At 41.6% G+C, this 20,462-nt stretch overlaps 1 long non-coding RNA gene across 1 annotated transcript in view; it reads left to right on the forward strand.

The window, feature by feature from the left end:
* Positions 1 to 19,924, forward strand: part of LOC138763626 (uncharacterized) — a 95,834-nt gene extending 75,910 nt beyond the window's left edge. The window contains exon 4 of the long non-coding RNA XR_011357694.1: positions 19,798 to 19,924. This is a non-coding gene — a long non-coding RNA (uncharacterized lncRNA). The remainder of the gene's footprint in view (positions 1 to 19,797) is intronic.
* The last annotated feature ends 538 nt before the right edge of the window (positions 19,925 to 20,462 follow it).

Here is a 20,462-nt window from a genome sequence, read left to right on the forward strand (position 1 = left end):
AGGTGACCTCTGCTCTCGAGATCTCAAATATTTTACAGAAGGAGGCAGTCAAGATGCCAAGTTTAGAGGAGACATAGCCCCAGTGAAAAGCTCTGTAGGAATCTCTCGTACAAAGTAACCTGAACCATGATTAATTGCGACAGCTATAGCTTAGTTTAGATGTTAACAATCAAGAGAGACAATAGTAAACAAATTAAATTGCCAATTCAGAATATATGTAAAAATTAACAAATATTCAAGAAATCCTGGAAATGGGAGCCTGTTTTCTTAACCTTCCCAAAGAACAATATCTCTACGTACTTCTTCTAATGCACCACATGGTCACCGTTACTTTCCACATGCTTCAGGAAGAATGGTTTCCTGTTTTCCCATTCACTGTGTAAGTGACTATAAATTTGAATCAGTCTTCAGTTTCCTCCAGGAGATCTCATCGTTATTTCTATCAGATATACATAAATGTTTTAGACCTGCTGTGAGAAGGTGAGTTCCCAGAGTCCCAAAATCCTCAGCCACAACAACTCCTCGGAGAAGTGCACACTCAGAGTTACTTCTTTTGTTACCAGTGCAAGGACAGTGTATCAACCAGGGTTTTTTTCCCCCCATTTATACATCAAAGATGGGTAACCACAGTGGTTACTACTGTGAGAATATTGTTATGAGATAGCAAGTAACTATTCCACATGCCAGTATACAGGAACAAAATCTAGGTGATTACTCAGTGGAGTAAGACATCTTAAGACTCCAGCATGTTGAATGAATATATGTGTTAAGTGCCTTGATAGACTTGAGTGTTCTTTAGTTTTGGTTCTTGGTACTGATGTGGAAATGCCTGGTCCTGTTCTTCTCCAAAGCTAAGCAGATCAGGGCTGATTAGTTGTTAGGTGGGAAAACTGCCAAGAAATTGTAGCTTTCTAAGGTTAACCCAGAAAAGAAATGAATGCCACCACATCCCTGCCTATGATGTAAACCATGTTGAAGCATATACATTTCCCCAATAATCATGGTCATCTTGAGATGGACTTTGATTTTAATGGTTGTGCTTGCCTTTGGAATAAATATAGTGCAGTGGTTATTATGGCAGAGACAATTGGAGGCAATGGACAAACATATTGCTCTCAAATATCTTGTCATGAGGAACGCATTGAGGAAGATGAATAAAAGGAAAGTAACAAGCATGATGAATCCAAGGCACCCATCACCAAATCTGTAATCTTCACTGCTCACAGAGGCACTGCTCATAGGGAAATATATGGAAGTATGAATAACAAGTGACTCAAATGTCAAGTCTCAAATACTCCCCTCCACACTTTGCAGCAATTCAGCAGGCTCCTCTTTAATCTGTGCTCACCCTTGATGAGCAAGGAGCACTGGCTCAACTCAGGGCTGTGTGCTACTAACTCAGCAATTGGATTGCCAGATCCACCAGTGTCATCAGGTTTGCAGATGACACAACAATAATTGGCCTCATCAGCATCAACAATGAGCTGCATTTCGGAGGAGAGTTGGAAAATCTTGTGATATGGTACAAGAGTAACAACCTGAGTCTCAACGTGGACAAGATGGGGCAAAAGATCATGGACGTGGGGAGAATCAGGAACAACTACCCTCCACTGCACATCAATAACTCTGTAGTGGAGAGAGTAAAGAGCATCAAGTTTCTTGGAGTTCCTCAGACACACAACATCATCTCTCTTATCAAGAGATACAACAATGACTGTACTTCCTGAGAATGCTGAAGAGGGCAAGGCTACCAGCTGCCATCATGTCAAACTTCTACTGGAGCTATTTTGAGAGCATCATGGCTGGCAGCATCACAGTGCAGTATGATTACTGCAGAGAAATGGATCGGAAGTCAATCCACATGACATAAGAGCGGCAGAGAGAATCACTGGAGTCTCACACTCCCACCCTTCCCAACCCATTGTGATTTACCAGGATTGTTGTCTGAAGAGGGCGTGCAAAATCATTGAACACTCATTCCACCCAGCACCCAGCATCTTTTAGCTGCTCCCATCAGGAAAGAGATCCACGAGTACAAGAGCCAGGAGCACCAGGCTAAGAAACAGCTTCTTCCCACGGGCAGTGAGAATGGTGAAAGGAACTGCTCACACTAACCATCTGAGACTCTCATTTATGAAACACGTTATCTATATGTATTGTTTGTCTGTATGAGTGTTGTCTGGCTATGGGTCTGCACTTTGCACTGAGGACCTGAGAACACGGTTTTGTTGGGTTGTAATTGTACAATCAAATGTCAATAAACTTGACTTGAAATGCATGGGAGAATCATCATCCCTTCACAGCATATAATGAAGGCTGGATCATCTCCAGACACATCCTCTTCTACCTCCACCTAAAGGGGAAAAGACTTAAAAGCATAAAAGCACACACCAAAAGGCTTAAAGATAGTTTCATGCCTGCAGCCTTCAGAATCCTGAATGAACCCCACAATAGTACTGTCATGCTGCCCTTGCCCCAAGAGCAATAAGGATTTATTTTAACTGTGTTTGCATTGCGGTCTTCCTGAGATTGCCTCACATTTTATCATGGAATATAATTTTGCATTGCGGTCTTCCTGAGATTGCCTCACATTTTATCATGGAATATGGCTTCTAACTCTGCATCAATTGGACATTGAAATCACCAGGGTTAAATAGCCATCCACAAAATGATAAGTAACATTTTTAATTTGATTTCATTCAGTTAATTTCAATGAAATTTATTGTTCTAAATTGTGTTATCTTTAATGTTTTAAGTCATAATTTAAAAATAATTATTTAAATTATTCTTTGAATAATATTGTGCTACCAATCTGCTATTTTTTCCATAATTAAGTAGATGATCGTTTAAGATTACCAAGTGTGGCTGAAGTGCACCTTTCCTGTCAGTTAACAGACAATCCTGGCACACACACATGTGATGTGCTGTAACATTTTCATGTAATGCAATTTTGCATTGCAGTCTTCCTGAGATTGCCTCACATTTTATCATGGAATATAATTTTGCATTGCGGTCTTCCTGAGATTGCCTCACATTTTATCATGGAATATAATTTTGCATTGCGGTCTTCCTGAGATAGCCTCACATTTTATCATGGAATATAATTTTGCATTGCGGTCTTCCTGAGATTGCCTCACATTTTATCATGGAATATAATTTTGCATTGCAGTCTTCCTAAGATTGCCTCACATTTTATCATGGAATATAATTTTGCATTGCGGTCTTCCTGAGATTGCCTCACATTTTATCATGGAATATAATTTTGCATTGCGGTCTTCCTGAGATTGCCTCACATTTTATCATGGAATATAATTTTGCATTGCGGTCTTCCTGAGATTGACTCACATTTTATCATGGAATATAATTTTGCATTGCGGTCTTCCTGAGATTGCCTCACATTTTATCATGGAATATAATTTTGCATTGCGGTCTTCCTGAGATTGCCTCACATTTTATCATGGAATATAATTTTGCATTGCGGACTTCCTGAGATTGCCTCACATTTTATCATGGAATATAATTTTGCATTGCGCTCTTCCTGAGATTGCCTCACATTTTATCATGGAATATAATTTTGCATTGCGGTCTTCCTGAGATTGCCTCACATTTTATCATGGAATATAATTTTGCATTGCGGTCTTCCTGAGATTGCCTCACATTTTATCATGGAATATAATTTTGCATTGCGGTCTTCCTGAGATTGCCTCACATTTTATCATGGAATATAATTTTGCATTGCGGTCTTCCTGAGATTGCCTCACATTTTATCATGGAATATAATTTTGCATTGCGGTCTTCCTGAGATTGCCTCACATTTTATCATGGAATATAATTTTGCATTGCGGTCTTCCTGAGATTGCCTCACATTTTATCATGGAATATAATTTTGCATTGCGGTCTTCCTGAGATTGCCTCACATTTTATCATGGAATATAATTTTGCATTGCGGTCTTCCTGAGATAGCCTCACATTTTATCGTGGAATATAATTTTGCATTGCGGTCTTCCTGAGATTGCCTCACATTTTATCATGGAATATAATTTTGCATTGCGGTCTTCCTGAGATTGCCTCACATTTTATCATGGAATATGGCTTCTAACTCTGCATCAATTGGACATTGAAATCACCAGGGTTAAATAGCCATCCACAAAATGATAAGTAACATTTTTAATTTGATTTCATTCAGTTAATTTCAATGAAATTTATTGTTCTAAATTGTGTTATCTTTAATGTTTTAAGTCATAATTTAAAAATAATTATTTAAATTATTCTTTGAATAATATTTGAGCATGTGGTTTTGCCATGGACATTCACATTCATGATTCATGACCGTGCAGAAAAACACAGCTCAAACTACATCATAAAGTTCTCTGAGGATACGACCATAATGGGCCTGACCAGCAAGAACAGAGATGAGATGCAGTTGCTAACAACACTGGTGCAGAGCCAACAACCTGCACCTGAATACTAATAAAGCTAAAGCAACGATTGTCAACTTCAGGAGGGCCTGGGGGGAAATTACACTGCTAATTATTGATGGCTCTACTGTTGAGATTGTCAAGTTTCTCGGTGTTTGCTTAGTGGAGAACCTATCTGATTCCTTAACACCAGTTCCATAGCCAAGAAAGCCCAGCAGCACCTCTACTTCCTGTGAAGGCTGAGGAAAGTTCATCTCCCACCCTTCATTCTCACTACATTCTACAGAGAATGTATTGAGATCATCCTATGCAACTGCATCACCACCTGGTTTGGAAGCTGTACCTCCTCAGACCATAAGGATAATGGAGTCAGCGGAGATGACAGACATCTACAAAACACAATGCTTGTGCAAGGTAAATAACATTAAGGAGGACTTCTCACACCCCTCTTGTAAATTTTCTCCCTTTTGCCATTTGGAAGTAGGTACAGCAGCATTCAGACCTGCACATCCAGATTGTGCAACAGCTTTTTCCCCCCATGCCATCAGGCTCCTCAATTCCTAGAACATGTGTACTAGTATATCATGGATTTTTAAAATTGTATTATAACTTAACATTTAACTCCTATTTATGTAAATCTGCTCCATGGTCCTGGAGAAACATTATCTTTACTGTGCATTGCTTTAGTAGTTATGGTATGAATGACAAATGAAGTTGACTTGACATTCAGTTCAATCAATGGCTTTGGTAGCTGGTGAGACTGAGATGAAGGGCTCACCTGCATTCAAAACCATTGTGGTGGTGGAACGCATGTTCGGAGTCCATTTGCTGTGCTATCTCTCCAATCTATAGATCTAGCCTATCTGTGGAAGAGTTTGGGAAGAGTGTGCAGCACAAAAATGTCAGCTCTGAGGATAGGTGAATAATGAGTTCAAGCTCCTCAGTGGAAAATCCTTCCCAATTAACAAAAAGAACTGGTGGGTCAGGCAGATGTCTGTGCTAAATGAGAATTTACCCCATTGAACAGAAGAATACATGAGCAAGAGGAGGCCACTCAACCCTTTAAACTGACCTGCCATTTGATATAATCATGGCTTATCAGTCAAGGCTTCAGCTTCTCTCCAATGCCAGTTTTCCATAGCTGTTACTTTGATATCTTATGAAAAAAAATCTGCTTTCTTCTTAAATTGTTTCAATAACTAGGCTTGAAGAACTCCCCTGTGTGGAGAATTCCACAGATTCAACAACCTCTTCCAAGGGAACTTCAAATGCATCTCATTTTTAAATAACAACCCACTATTTATGGTGTATGCCTGAGGCCACATGTCAGTAGTGTGGTGGGGTGGCACAATTGGCGTAGCAGCTAGTGCAACACCTTGATAGTGGCAGCGACTGAGACTGGGTCCAAATCCCGCGCTGTCTATAAGGTGTTTGTACATTCTCCCTGTGTCTTCGTGGGTTTTCCTGGGGGATCCACTATCCTCCCACCATTTGAAATGAATTGGGTGTGTAGGTCAATTGGGTGTAAATTGGGCAGCATGGACTCGTCAGTCAAAGTGGCCTGTTACTGTGCTGTATGTCTAAATTTATAAATTTTAAATTTAATTTATAATTTATAAAGTAGTTCTACTTCAGCAGCATTGAGGGAGAAAATATGGCAGCATTGAGGGAGAAAATATGGCAGCATTGAGGGAGAAAATATGGCAGCATTGCCAGAGCAGCTGGTGTGGATTCAGTGGTGCTGACAGCTCCGTACAGGCTTTAAATAGAGCCAATGGGGTTTTTATGAAACATCCTATATAGGCAACACTTTCCTTATTCTAATATATCTTAATTTCAAAGTATCATCCTCCAAAATCATTAGCTAACAATATTCCCAGTTTCAATCTCCATAATCCAATAAATCCAACTCTGTGGCTATTACTTTATATAGCTTTAATTCATTGAACATTTTGCATAACTTTGCATTAAGACTTTCATAACGATGAATAACAATTTACTGTATAATGATAGAGATATAAAATACAAGAAACTTTTAAAGAGATAAACCAGCTTTAAAGAGATAAATAAAATTCATAGAAAAATCTCTTGTGCTCATGCCTTCTCTACATCCTGAAGAATAATAAGCAAGCCATTAATCAGGGTGGATATTCTGGCATATTCCATCATAGTCACTAAGGAAACACTGCACTAAATAGATAGGCACAAAATTCATTAAGAATTTAAAAAAAACAAGGTTTCAACCTTTACATCCTATAACCATGGAAATCTGTGTCTAAGATGGTGGTGCCTGAGTTTGGCAGCAGACTACGAGGGATTGCAGACTTCAGGAGAGCTGTGGACTGGCGCAGGATAAAACTCCCCATTGAGATGAAAAACCCTACAGGAAAGTGACAATGGCACTGGACCAGCGAGGGGCTTAGTGGCTGAAGAACCCACACAGGCTGCAGGCTGTTGAAAACTTGTGGGTGAAGGAGTCGTACAGGCTGCATGCTACTAGTGACTCGAGATCAAAGGATCACTAATTTGTGTGTGCACATAAATGAGTAAAATGCACATGAACATTGTGCCACCAAATGGCACAATTGCATAATGTTATCTCACGAACACTAAATTAGAACAATAAGTACCTGTTCCAACTTGCATACAAACTCAGCTTATGGTCAGACACAGGTAATGGAATGTTCGTAACCTGGGGACTGTCTGTACATTAGAGAACTAAGATTGCGGTGCCCATGCTTGGCAATACATAACATAAGGGATGCAGGTTCTGTGAGAACAGCAGACCGATGCAGAGAGCCATGGTGGAATATCGCAACAATGAGAGAAAAAGGACTATGCGGGGCTCAGAGCCTAAAGGTCTCACTCCAGGCGATGGGATGCTTGAGACTGGCTTGTGGGAACCAGATATCAGTACAGAGATTTGTGAGGGTGCAGATGGTAAATGAAGGGGTCTTTGGTGCTAACAGCTTCTAAATCATTTTGGGATTGTGCAACCAGAGGCCAAGGAGGGTGACTTGGATGGTTCAATCTCACCATCAGTACAGACAGGAGGCCACACAGCTATGGAGATTCACAGATAATCAAAGACTCTGAAGAGACTCTCTCTTGCTTCTCTTTTTGTCCTTGGTAGTGGCCTTTTTGTGTGCCTTGATGGGGGAACAAAAGTAAATATGTTTTATGTATTGGTGTACATGACCATTAAGGTACCTTGAAATATGAGTTTGCTTTCCTCTGCTTTGTTAAATGCAGATTTTTAGCGCATACAATGGTCAGAGATTTTCACTCTGCAATTGAATCTTGACCCTACTAAAAGCTTCACATGATCAAAGGATACTAATTTACAGTCACAGCAAGGATGGTATGAGATTGTCATCTGAGAAGTTAGTTTGGGAAAACCAAATGAAAGGATTAAGCTTGAACTGACTTCAAGTAGAATCCACCATTAGGAAATAGCAGGTAAAATGTTAAATCTGGTATGAAGTTTATTTGAGTTAAAGGTTCCTAAACATCATTCCAAATTTGATGTATTAATAAAACTTCATAACAGGCCAAATCTACCACCCAGACATTACCCTATGTCAGAGAGAAGTTTTGAAACTCAATATTGGTTAACAGTGGCACAAGATGCTGAAATCTGGACCAAAGAACAGACAGCTGGAGGAATGCAAAGGGTCAGGCAGCATCTGCCCAGAGAAAGAGAAAGTGGACATTTCACCAGGACTGAAAGTTCACAGGAGAGATAGCAGGCTATCTGGATTCTCTTTCTACATACACTGTTCAATTAACTCAGTTTCTCTTGCATTTTTGTTTTTGTTTCAGATTCTTAGTACCTGCAGTTTCATTTGTTTTCCTTGCACAAGCTAGTGTCGCCTGTGCCAGACTGATAAACTCCCCAAAAGAGTCCAATGAAAGAGTACAAGTTTCCCAACACTCAATAATCCTATTGGCTGGTTAGGCAGATCATCTATCACTAAAGCAGTAGCATGAAAAATTAATTATGTTAGTGTAATGCGCGTCGAAAGAAACAAAGACTTGTTGATCCAAACCAAGGCTTTTAATAACTAAAAGACTGGAACATATCACAAGTAGGTCGACCAGTCTAGAATGACCTGGTCTGGCTAGGAGCAATCCTTTAAGATCTGCCAGTAGGTGTGGCTACACTCTCAGCCAACCACAGTCATCCTGCACTATAATCTGTACATATACACATTGGTGATAGAATCTGTACTATCACACTCACACAAGTCTGTGTGGTACTGGAGACTATCTCATGGGAACCAAGAATTGGAACTCAGATTCAAAAGGATGCTTGAGGGTTTCTGAAGGGCCTTAGATGCTGAAAGCTTCCTGATTGTATCGGAGGTTTGAATCTGGAGCTTGGGTTGCCAATGGATTGAACCAGAATCTGTGGGGCTGCAGTAGAGATGCTCAGTTTCTCTGAAGGTGGAATTGGACATTTTGGCACTGGACATTTTGGGGCTTGCAGTTTGGCACCGGACATTTTGGTAAAAAAAAGCCTTTGTAGCCCTTCAGACTTTTTGGAGCCCACAGTTTGGTGCTGGCCCAGCAACCCCAGCATTGCAGCATTGCCTGAACTCTAGCATTTCAGAAACTCCATTCGTCCATGCAATCGCTCTCCTGGTGGCAATGGGAACAGAAAATCCAGTGGTAGTTGTCATTAATAATATATTTGTGGTGCACTGTTAACCAGAATCAGACACACACACAAAGATAAATAAAGACTGTACAACAGGCTTTAATCCACAAATACTTCCACAGAGCCAGGCTGGCTGTGGCTGCAGCAACTCCGAGTGAGGCCTCGGGAGGCCGGCGCAGGCTTATATCCTTGAGGGTGATTTACACCCAACCGGGTGGGGCTTGATCCATTCAGGCCGACTGATTGACAGCTGGCCAGGTGTTGTCCTGTCCCCTTACACTCCTGCAGGTACAGAGTTTTCCCCCTGCAGTAGCCCAGTGGTGTACCACCACAATATTGCAGGATATTAATGATATGTACGTTTATGTAAGTTTCTTGTTAATAATGCCTTTCTGCACCATGTCACTTGTACTGAGAGCTGTGACTATAGACGGTGAGTTTTACTTTCAATTGTCTTATTGCAATTTCTTGTCAAAAGCTGTGAGAACGACACTGTAGAGAGAGATCAGTATCAGTGGTTGTAGTCACAGTGGTTGCTCCAGATGTGCAGAACAAAGAATCTATTTTATGACAACTGGATTGTTTTTAACAATTTGTTTTTAATTTTTAAATAATTTTAAATTCAATTAATTATATTCCATAACAGTATAAGTAATTAAACTTACAATACACATCATAAATATTATAATTTGCCAAAAGCCCTCATTTTTGATTCTTCCCTGACTTTTTTTAATAATATAGAAATATCACTATAAACTTCGAAAAGCACTTGTTTGCTGGGGGAGCAGTTTCCTAGAGGGAGGGAGTTTCACTAATGGCAGAGGTTTAGGCAGTGCTGTAACACCCTTGTTTCAGGCAGTGCGGTGAAAGAGTCAGCCAGCATACAGTGAGTGGGGCGGTGGGCCATACTGTCTGACACCAAACTCTTCGAGACCCCTGTAGCGTGAATAAAAGCTCTCACAACTGGAGGGAGAACACACGCTTTTATTGACATAACAAAGGGTAGGGCCTTACAAGGGTCTTTAGTTGGGCTTTGGGTTTAGGTGGAAAAACTGGGTTATTTATGGGTAGATGGGGCAGAGCCTTGGGGAGGGGCCAGCCATCTTCACAACCCATCACCAGTGAATTTCAATTCACTGCATTCACCCCTTCCTGCATAACTCGGGCCTGTGGATGAAGACAGAACACAGACTCAGCAAAAAAAAATCAGAATATACACAATTATTTACTGATTTAAATGGTCCGGGGGTCTCGAAATCCTGGAGGAGCACCTCAGCACTGGTGGGCCTTGACCACCTTGGGTATTCTTGTCCCCTTGTAGGGAAGGCACAGTGGGTGATAGGGTCTCCAGTTCTATAACGAAGGGAGATGACTCTTCCTCCTTAACTGAATCTTCTGAGGCCCTGACTGGAGATGGTGAGAAAGGGTTCTGCAACTAGTGGGTCACCTGAGGCAATGGATTATTTGTTCCGGCGGTTGCCAGGTCCATGACCTGGTTGCCAGGTCTTCCCTGCCATTCGGGTATTCCATGTAGGCGTAAATGGGATTGGCATAGAGCAGTCTCACACTTTCCACCAGGGTGTCGATTTTGCTTCTCATAGGAGGACCGGACCTGGTGTGGTGAGCTAGGATTGGAGTGTGGTTCCTGATGCTGATCTCCATTCAAAATTAAGGAAAAAGTCATGAGGAGTCACATTGGTCGCTGTACAGAGTAGTGACCGAATGGAGTGGAATGCCATGGGCAGGACATCCTGACAGCATGAGTCTGGAAGGCCTTTTGACAACTTTCCAGATCAATGGCATTTTCTTTTTCAACCTGCCCATTCCCCCAGGGGTTGTAACTACTCGTCCTGCTAGATACAATACCCTTTGCCAGCAGGTACTGACGTCGCTCCTTGCTCATAAATAATGAGCCCCGGTCACAATAGATATAGCTGGGATTCCCAAACAGGACGAAAATAGAATCTAGGGCCCTGGTAACCGAGGAGATGGAGGTGTCTGGACATGGGAACGGGTACTGGAACTACTCATCAATGATAGAGAGAAAGAATGTGTTCCTGTTTGTGGAGGGGAGAGGTGCCTTAAATAAATAAATAAATAAATAAATAGATTTTTTTAAAAATCGACATTGAGCCTATCTAAGGGCTGGGCTGACTTTATCTGGTGTGGCTTTGCAGGGTGATAGAAGTGCAGCTTGCACTTTGCGCAGACCGGGCAGGACCTAATCATTTCCCTTGTGTCTTCCATTGAGTAGGGCAGATTGCATGCATTGACAAAGTGATCTATGTGGGTATCCCCTGAATGGCAAAGCTTTTATGTAGAGACCACAGTTGGCTGGTGCGCTGAGACACAGCTTCCTCTGGATAAGGCATCTGGAGGGACATTAAGAGCTCCTGGTCGATAAGCAATGTCATAATTGTAGGTGGAGAGTTCAATTCTCCACCTAGCAATCTTGTCATTTTTGATTTTGCCCCTCGACGTTATTGAGCATAAATGTGATAGAATGCTGGTCAGTGAGGAGCGTAAATTTCCTACCAGCCAGATAGTGCCTGATAGCCTGTACAATGGCTTGAGCCTTTTTCACCACAGAAGGAATCCTGAGCTCATGACCGTGCAGGGTCTGGGAGAAAATTGCAACCAGCCTGCCTGCCTGGTTAAGGGTAGCAGTCAGAGCCATGTCCGAAGCATAATTTTCCACTTGGAAAGGTATATTCTCCTCCACCACGTGCATGGTGGCTTTCGCAAAGCGGCAAAAACCGCTTGGGCTTCAGCCAAGAGGGGAAAAGTAGTGGATTTCAAGAGAGGGTGAACCTTGTCAGCGTATGAGGGACCCATTGGGTATAATATGAGAAAAACCACAGGCATCTCCTCAAAGCCTTTGTGGTCCTGGGAACAGGGAGGTCTAACAGGGGGCTTATCCTATCGGGATCAGGGACAGTGGTGCCATTCTCCACCATGTAGCTGAGGATAGCCAGTCATTTAGTCCTAAACACACATTTGCTTGAGTTATAAGTGAGGTTCAGGGCTTTTGTCTTGTGGTGAAACCTTTGAAGGTTGGCATCATGATCCTCCAAGGTATAGCCACAGATGGTAACGTTATTAAGGTAGGAAAAGGTAGCCTTCAGCCTATATTCATCCACCATCCTGTTTATCTGCTTCTGGAAGATACAAACCCCATTGGTAATACTGAAAGGGATGGTGGCCTTAAAAGCGGTATAGGGACAGTCCTCAGAACGGATTACCAACCTGTGATAGGTTGATGGTCAAATAGACCTGATACTGTGCAATATCATTCACCATGTCCGAAATTCAAGAAAAGGTGGTATTCATCCAGAAATGTGAAATGATTAATTGTTTGGCTATAGTCAATTACTAGCCTGGACTTATTTTCCCCTTTTACTACCACCACTTGTGTTCTTCATGGGCTAGTACTGGGTTCAATGATTTTCTCAGGCACTGATTTTATGAACTCCCGATCAACAGCATTGGTCCCACCTGCTCTTCGTAGCAATCAGCTTGCAATCTGGACACAGGTTTGGGAAGGGGGGGGGGGTCAATATTAAGAGTAGAGAGGCTGCATGTGGGTTCTAATTTTAATGGCCCTCCATTCTCAGCTGTTATAAGAGGAGAGGACCAGAATACTCCAAGGTCAACTTTTAAGGCGACACGTCAAGACCCAACAACACCAGAGCTCACAAATCATTAAGCGCATACAACCGATGTTTACAAAATTTCCCCCCTTCAAAAGACAAATGTACAGTTCAATGTTCTTGGATACGGGTAGAGTGCAAATGAGACACTAGAAATAAACTGTATCCTTCCAAACAGTCTGAAAGTCTGTGAAACTTTCTGTAGTGCCAGTGTCAATTAAGCATCTGGTTGATTGTCCGTTTACCTTGACAATCACTATAATGTTGCTGAGTTGACATGGTCTGTCTTGGCCCAGACCATCAATGCTAGGATCATAGAGACTCTATTGTCCTCCTCACTCAAGCAGCCCCTCCTTCCTGATGCACCAGCAGGCAAGGTAGCATCAACCTTTTGGCACAGCTATATAGCCACCCTTCCTTCTGATGATGGTGCCAAATTCAAGTCAGGGCAAGATGGCTGCAGATGCTTTTCGCACCGCTTTCCCACTGACACCCTCCTTCAGCGAGTAGTGCAGTAGGTAGCCTCTGGCGAGTTCCAGGCTGAGGGTGATGGCTTGGGGCTGGAATTTGAGTCAGGAGCTATGCAGGCTGTGGATTTCCCAGGCATTCCCTTCACGTGGCAGACCCTTGCCCGGTGTCCCCTCTTTACCACAGCTGGAGCAGGCAGAATCCTTGGTCCCTACCCTGGAAATGAGGACTGACCTCTTAAGTTCATCAGTGTTGAACACATCCCTGGTCATGTTCAGGTAGACCTGATAGCAGTACAGCCAGTAAGCAAACTCCTCAGCAGCATCTGGAGACAGAGGGTCAATCAGGAGCATGCTTGGCTTGAGCAGGACCTCCATCTTCTTGTTAATAAGCTTATAAATTGTAGTGTGAATAAAGGTTCTCACGATTGGAGGAAGAACACATGCATTTATTAGCTTATAACAAAGGGTAGGATCTTACAATGGTCTTCAGTGGGGCTCTGGGTATAGGCAGGTAATTTGGGTTATACATGGGTAGGTGGGGCGGAGCCTTGAGATGGAACCGGCCATCTGCACAATCCATCACCAGTGAATATCAGTTCACTGCCACACCTCTAAAAGGACTCTCTTTTCCGTGTCTTTCTCTTGTTATTGGGCATACTGTTTGTGGCAAGCAGATGATGAATTTTGTATTTGTTACTTTTTTTTGCATTATTACATGACAAATAAATCTTGGAATCTTGATGCTGGAATTTCATTTTTGATACCATTGTTAGTGTAATTTCGTAGATTTTTACAGATATTGAAATTAGACATTGGTGGTTGTACAAGCGTATTTCTGTCTTCATGTCCTGAAAGTGTTTTGTATCCTTGCCTGGCTTTGTCTCTTTTCTTTCATAGTCTTCCTGTCTCTTTGTCTCTCAGCTGTCATTTACATAAACTATCAACAAATAAGTAACAGTAAAATCCTTTCCATATGCCTGAGAGGATTTCAAAATTGATTTCTTTTATTTAAATCCAGAAAGATATCAGGATTTGGAGGAACAGGCACTCCCTCTCCTTTATTCTGTCTCTCAACTTGATGTGTTCTTGGATGTTTATAAAATGTTTATAACTTGATCTTGTATAAAAGCGGGTTTGTAATCAACATGGTCTGTCAAGTTGAAATGGATGCTTTTCCTTCCCATATTCAAATAGCCACTCAATTTAAAGCAATGGGTGCAGCTTGGAAATTTGTCTGTGGGTATTTTTGAAACATGACAGAACAACATTGTTGCATTTGAGATGAAGTATGGCATTATTTGAGCTAACTTAAAAGCTGCTGTGCATTTAAATACCTGCAGGCTGTAATCTGACTTGTATCTGGGAGTCTACTGACATGTGCTTCTGACTGCAAAGCATTCCTTTAGCAAATTCAAAAAACAAAATGTTCTCCAAGATGCTGGAAAAAGCTATGGGTTTCTAATATAACATGCAATACAAAAAAAAAGTGATGGAGAATATTGGACCAATACCCTGAAATCAGTGGATTGTCTTATGGGGAATGATTTGACAGTTAGAATTATATTAAAAACACAGAAATGCTAGAGAAACTAACCAGATCTTCAAATGTCCATAGAAGATATTGCCAGCATTTCTGGCCTGATTCTTTCTCAAGGAATAAGCAGAATGAGTAAAAAAAAAGGAACTCTCAGAATACAGACAATGCTGGGGGAGGAATCCATATAACCACTTACAGCACAGAACAGGCCAGTTCGACCCTACTAGTCCATGCCATAGCAAATCCCCACCCTCCTAGTCCAACTGACCAGCACCCGGTCCATACCCCTCTAGTCCCCTCCTATCCATGTAACGATCCAGTCTTTCCTTAAATGTAACCAATGATCCTGCCTCGACCACGTCTGCCGGAAGCTCATTCCACATCCCCACCACCCTCTGCGTAAAGAAATTTCCCCTCATGTTCCCCTTATAATTTTCTCCCTTCAGTCTTAAACCATGTCCTCTAGTTTGAATCTCCACCTTTCTTAATTGAAAAAGCCTATCCACATTTACTCTGTCTGTCCCTTTTAAAATCTTAAACACCTCTATCAAGTCCCCTCTCAATCTTCAACACTCCAGAGAAAAAAGCCCCAGTCTGCACAAATTTTCACTGTAACTCAGACGCTGAAATCCTGTCAACATTCTCGTGAACCTTCTCCGCACTCTCTCTATTTTGTTTATATCTTTCCTATAATTTGGTGACCAAAACTGTACACAGTACTCCAAATTTGGCCTCACCAATGCCTTGTACAATTTCATCATAACCTCCCTACTCTTGAATTAAATACTCCGATTTATGAAGGCCAACATTCCAAATGCCTTCTTCACCATACCATCTACCTGAATATCAGCCTTGAGGGTACTATTTACCATAACTCCTAAATCCCTTCGTTGCTCTGCACTCCTCAATTGTCTAGCATTCAATGTATATGACCTATTTAAATTTGCCTTTCCAAAATGTAGCACCTCACATTTATTTGTATTAAATTCCATCAGCCATTTCAAAGCCCACACCTCCAGCCTTTCTAAATCACCTTTTAATCTACGGTAATCTACCTCACTGTCCACAACACCACCAATCTTTGTGTCATCCGCAAACTTGCTTATCCAGTTCTCCACCCCTACATCCAGATCGTTAATATATATAACAAATAATAGTGGACCCAGGACCGAACCCTGAGGAACTCCACTAGTCACCGGCCTCCAATTGGGCAAACAATTTTCTACCACTACTCTCTGACACCTCCCATCCAACCACTGCTGAATCCATTTCACTACCTCTTTATTTATACCTCATGCCTCCACCTTTTTTCCTAACCTCCTGTGGGGAACTAAAGTCCAAATAGACAACATCCACAGCTTTCCCTTCATCAACCTTTTTTGTAACCCCCTCGAAGAACTCAATCAGGTTTGTCAAGCATGATCTACCCCTGACAAAACCATGCTGATTACTCCCTATCAATCCCTGTACCTCCAAAAATTTGTAAATAGTATCCCTCAGAACACTTTCCATCAACTTGCCCACCACAGACGTCAGACTTACAGGCCTATAATTCCCAGGTTTGCATTTGGACCCTTCCTTAAACACAGGAACCACATGCACCATCCTCCAATCCTTTGGCACTACCCCCGTGGCCAGTGACATCCTAAATATCTCTGTTAATGGCCCCACTATCTGTCCACTAGCCTTCCTGAGTGTCCTAGGGAATATTTTGTCCGGTCTGGGAGATTTATCCACCTTTATCTTTTTTAACACAGCCATCACTACCTCCTCGGTTATCCTTATATGCTTCATGACCTCCATACTATTTTACTTTACTTCAACTGGTTCCACATTTTTTTCCCTAGTGAATACCGAGGCAAAGAAATCATTCAAAATTTCCCCCATTTCCTCAGACTTCTCACTTAGCCTACCCTCGCTATCTACAAGGGGTCCAATTTTATCTCTCACTAATCTTTTACTTTTAATGTACTTATAGAAACCCTTTGGATTTATTTTTACTCTGTCAGCCAAAGCCTCTTCATGCCTTTTTTTGGCCTTTCTAATTTCTTTCTTAAGATTCCTTCTACACACCTTGTAGTCCTCCTTCAACTTCTCAGCTCCCTGCTCTTTATATCTCTTGTACACCTCCTTTTTTCTCCTAACCAAATTTCCAATATTCCTCAAAAACCAAGCCTCCCTATGACTTCCAGCCTTTCCTTTGATCCAGACTGGGACATAACTACTCTGTACCCTCAAAATTTCTTTTTTGAATATCCTCCATTTTTCATTAACATCCTTACCTGAAAATATCCTGCCCACTCAATACTCCCCAAATCCCTTTTTATTCCTTCAAAATTTGCTCTTTTCCAATCCAGAACCTCAACTTTAGGCCTCTCATTGCTCTTCCCTAAAACTACCCTAAAATTAACAAAATTATGATCACTAGACCCAATTGCTTCTCCAACATTAATGTCCGATACCTGACCTAGCTCGTTCCCTAACAGGAGATCCAGTATTACACCATTCCGGTTGGTTCTTCTACTAACTGATTTAGAAAACAATCCTGAACACATTTAACGAACTCCAGCTCACCCAGCCCTCTAACCGTATGGGTATCCCAATCAATGTGTGGGAAGTTAAAATCTCCCATGATCTCTACCTTATGATTTTCACACATATACGTTATCTCCCTACAAATTTGTTCCTCTAATTCCCTTGGCCCATTTGGTGGTCTGTAATACACCCCTATTAGCACCCTCTTGCCTCCTCCACCCCTCAATTCCACCCAAACAGCCTCACTGGTCGATCCCTCCATACCATCCTGCCACCTCACGGCAGTAATGTCCTCCTTAACAAGCAGAGCAACTCCTCCTCCTTTTTTACCCCCTGATCTATCACATCTAAAACAAATGTATCCTGGAATATTAAGTTGCCAGTCCTGCCCCTCCTGCAGCCAGGTCTCACTAATTGCCACAATATCGTGACCCCAAGTATCTGTCCATGCTTTCAGCTCATCTACCTTGTTCACTATGCTTCTTGCATTAAAATATATGCATCTCAGAGAATGACCCTCACATATATTCTCTTTTTTACCTTCTACCCTATTCTCCATCCTACCTTTGTTATCTTTTTTATTCGTATCTAGGTGGCCATACTCCCTGGACACTGCTCTCACACTCTGTTCCCCACCTCCCTGCCAAACTAGTTTAAACCTTCCCCCACAGCTCTAACAAATCTGCTTGCCAGCACATTGGTCCCCCTCCAGTTCAAGTGGAGTCCGTCCCTCTTGTACAGGTCCGACCTTCCCCAGAAGAGATCTCAATGATCCAGAAATCTTATCCCTTGCCCCCTGCACCATCTCTTTAGCCACGCATTCATCCTCCACATCCTCCTATTTCTACCCTCACTAGCTCATGGCACGGGCAGCAATCCAGAGATTACTACCTTGGAGGTCCTGTTTTTTAACTTCCTACCTAATTCTACATAATCCTGTTTCAGGACCTCATCCCCAGTTCTAACTAAGTCATTGGTCCCCACATGGACCACGACTTCTGACTGTTCTCCTTCCCCTTGCAGAATGCTATGTACTCGATCAGAGATATCCCTGACCCTGCCACCACAACTACAAAAGGTGTTAAATAGTTATGATAAGGGGAGAGGTGAGAATTGATTATATGTGTACTAGAGGAGACAGGGAAAAGAGAGAAACACAGAGCTGGGGGGGGGGGGGTGGGCGGAATCCAGAATTTTTAAAAATCCAGAAAAGTTGATATTAATGCCATCCAGTTGGAGGGTGCCTTGTTGGAAGATGAGGCGTTCCTCCAATTTGCAGCTGGGTCTCAGTCTGGTAGTGAAAAAGTGAGTAGATTAGAGATGGTCATGATAGAAATAGGGAAAAGAGTAGACAAGGTGGAAGAACGAGAAACAGCCGTAGAAATGGAAGTGGACGACTTCAAAAGAAAATTGGAAGAAACTGACAAAAATGTTAAAGAAACACAGGAGTTGTTGGCTCAGAAGATGGATATAATGGAAAACTATAATAGAAGAAACAATATAAGGACCATGGAGAGACATGTCAGCAAGGGAATGGGATGGAGAATTGAAATGGGAGGCTACTAGGAGATCCACGCTATTGCGGCAGACAGAGACAAGGTGTTCAGCAAAGCATTCTCCCAATCTGCATCCAGTCTCTCCATGTAGAGGAGACCACGATAGGAGCACCGGATGCAGTAGATGATCCCTGCAGATTCACAAGTGAAATGTTGCTTGACTTGGAAGCCACCAAATAATACTCGTGTGAATTGCCCTTGAGAAGGACATGGTGAATTGCCTTCTTGACCACCACAGTTGAGATGGTGGATATACTCAAAATGCTATTAGAGAGTTAAAGGGTTTTTGACACTTTTCTCTTGACACCTTTCTGATCTATGTACCAGTCTATATGTCTTTTAATCATTGTTGTCGTCCTAATCTCTACCCATAATCAGATGTAACTGACACAGCCAGCTCCTAAGGCTTATAGTGTTATGGTATTGTTTAACTACTTCCAAGATGTATTTAGATTGAATTTTTTGACTGGGTTAACATGCTCTTCCTTTTAGTTTTAATATTGGAGTTGTGCTGGCTGCATGAGTTTCCATTGCAGGGAACTGACAGAAGTAAATGCATTGACTGGATCCATTAAACCAAGCAGCCAACAGGACCTTGGCAAGCCACTATTGTTAACAATCATCTTGTATATACATAGAATAATTAAGGGATAAAGAAAACATCATGATTTGGAGACCATAGTTATTTATAAGTATTTAATGTCACCAATGACAAGTTATAAAACCAACTAAAATAATATGAAGCAGAAGTGTGCATGAGGCTGAAGAAGCCTTGAAACACATGCCAAAGGGAACCAACCAAAATATGATTAGCTGAAATTATGAATTTTATTAGATTAGTTCCATTCTGCCTGTTGTTTTGCCACCCAAACTATTGTCTAGCTGCATTGCCCTGTGATTTCTTTTGTATGTGTGCACTAGTAAACATCTTCCATTTATCCATCTCTTTCTCATGCTTTATTCACAATCAGAAATGAAGAAAGGGTCAGCATTTAGCCTGGAGGTATAGAGGCTATGAGAGTCATGCAGACAATATTTTGCTTCCATTGAAAGAACCTCACTGGAAAGTAATCACACTTGGGAGCGAAAGACGTTATTTGAAATAAAGCTATAGTTGATGTCAGGAATATACAAGAAACGAAGATAGTTTTCATGTTATATTCTTGCATGGAGGTTGGTGTTCACTCATTTGTTATCATTTGAAGCAAGTGCTGTATTGATTCATTGCCCATTTCTCTTCTGTAAATACTATATTGTGACAGGTCTAACATGTCCTTAGCCCCAGTGGAAATAAAAGTTGATGAATCTGGCAAAGCCTTATTGGATCAGAGTGGGTAGGAACATTTATATTCAGTGTCAAGTGAGCTATTCTCATGACGACAACTAACCAGTAAAAGGCTGCAGATTTTTTTTAAATTTGTTTCAATTTGCTCTGGTAATACCTTCAGACTTGAAATTTGGCAACAATCTACAGATTTGGGGAAGGACTCTTCTTGCTTTAGGACAGCCTCCATATCACAATCAGTGGAGTGCAGTCAGAGGAGAGTTTTAAATAAAAACAATTAAAGATATATACGCTTGGAAGGCAGATTTAAAATTGTCCAGTGCCACCTGAGGAAATCTAACTGTTATCTTC

Source organism: Narcine bancroftii, chromosome 1 (genome assembly GCF_036971445.1).
Source record: "Narcine bancroftii isolate sNarBan1 chromosome 1, sNarBan1.hap1, whole genome shotgun sequence".
NCBI lineage: Eukaryota > Metazoa > Chordata > Chondrichthyes > Torpediniformes > Narcinidae > Narcine > Narcine bancroftii.